This window comes from Panulirus ornatus, unplaced genomic scaffold, assembly GCF_036320965.1.
Source record: "Panulirus ornatus isolate Po-2019 unplaced genomic scaffold, ASM3632096v1 CTG_553_pilon, whole genome shotgun sequence".
Lineage (NCBI taxonomy): Eukaryota > Metazoa > Arthropoda > Malacostraca > Decapoda > Palinuridae > Panulirus > Panulirus ornatus.
In genome coordinates, this window is record NW_027264917.1 from 8,619 (window position 1) to 10,000 (window position 1,382).

At 47.8% G+C, this 1,382-nt stretch overlaps 1 non-coding gene across 1 annotated transcript in view; it reads left to right on the forward strand.

The window, feature by feature from the left end:
- Window positions 1-844: 844 nt before the first annotated feature.
- The window catches only part of LOC139748506 (small subunit ribosomal RNA), a 1,946-nt gene continuing 1,408 nt past the window's right edge, over window positions 845-1,382 (forward strand). The window contains exon 1 of the ribosomal RNA XR_011712695.1: window positions 845-1,382. This exon is cut by the window's right edge and continues 1,408 nt beyond it. This is a non-coding gene — a ribosomal RNA (small subunit ribosomal RNA).

Consider the following 1,382-nt stretch of genomic DNA (forward strand, 5'->3'; position numbering starts at 1 on the left):
CCACAACTGGATGTGAGTTAATGATGGTGCGCTCGCGGGGAAGCATTCAGTTTTACAAGAACGAAGGTTGGGTTGGTAGGGCGTTTGCTTAAGAAGGTGTTTCTGCTTTTTTGTGCAAGTACTGGTGGGGTGTGCTGAGTTTCTGCCTCGTCGCCTTGGCAAGTGATTATTACTTGGCCCTGCGCGTGCGAATCGTAGTAACAGTCACCTTACGGAGAAAGCACAGGGGCCTCCTTCAATGCAACGTCCAGGCCAACTCGTACAACAACAACAGCAGGAGATAGTGTGTGGAAACTCCTGTTGTTGTTGTGGGACATCCAAGTAGATTGTCCAAAAGTTTTCCTACGAATGCAGGTAGGATATGGAGTACTATGATGATTCCTAATACAAAGCACCACAACTGGATGTGAGTTAATGGTGGTGCGCTCGCGGGGAAGCATTCAGTTTTACAAGAACGAAGGTTGGGTTGGTAGGGCGTTTGCTTAAGAAGGTGTTTCTGCTTTTTTGTGCAAGTACTGGTGGGGTGTGCTGAGTTTCTGCCTCGTCGCCTTGGCAAGTGATTATTACTTGGCCCTGCGCGTGCGAATCGTAGTAACAGTCACCTTACGGAGAAAGCACAGGGGCCTCCTTCAATGCAACGTCCAGGCCAACTCGTACAACAACAACAGCAGGAGATAGTGTGTGGAAACTCCTGTTGTTGTTGTGGGACATCCAAGTAGATTGTCCCAAAGTTTGCCTACGAATGCAGGTAGGATATGGAGCAACTATGATGATTCCTACCTCTTCGTAGGTTCTCCGCTGGGAGAAAATCTATACATAAAGATCACCAGAATATAACAATAACTACCTGGTTGATCCTGCCAGTAGTCATATGCTTGTCTCAAAGATTAAGCCATGCATGTGCAAGTACAAGCCGACTTAAGGTGAAACCGCGAATGGCTCATTAAATCAGCTATGATCTTTTGGATCTTCAAACCTACTTACTTGGATAACTGTGGCAATTCTAGAGCTAATACATGCATCACGTCTCTGACCGCAAGGGAAGAGCGCTTTTATTAGTTTCAAACCAGTCGGGCCTCGGTCCGTCAGCCAAAATGTGGTGACTCTGAATAACTTCTTGCTGAGCGCACAGTCTACGGACATGGCGCTGAATCCTTCAAGTATCTGCCTTATCAGCTGTCGATTGTAGGTTAAACGCTTACAATGGCTATAACGGGTAACGGGGAATCAGGGTTCGATTCCGGAGAGGGAGCCTGAGAAACGGCTACCACATCCAAGGAAGGCAGCAGGCACGTAAATTACCCACTCCTGGCATGGGGAGGTAGTGACGAAAAATAACGATGCGAGTCTCATCCGAGGCCTCGCAATCGGAATGAGTACAC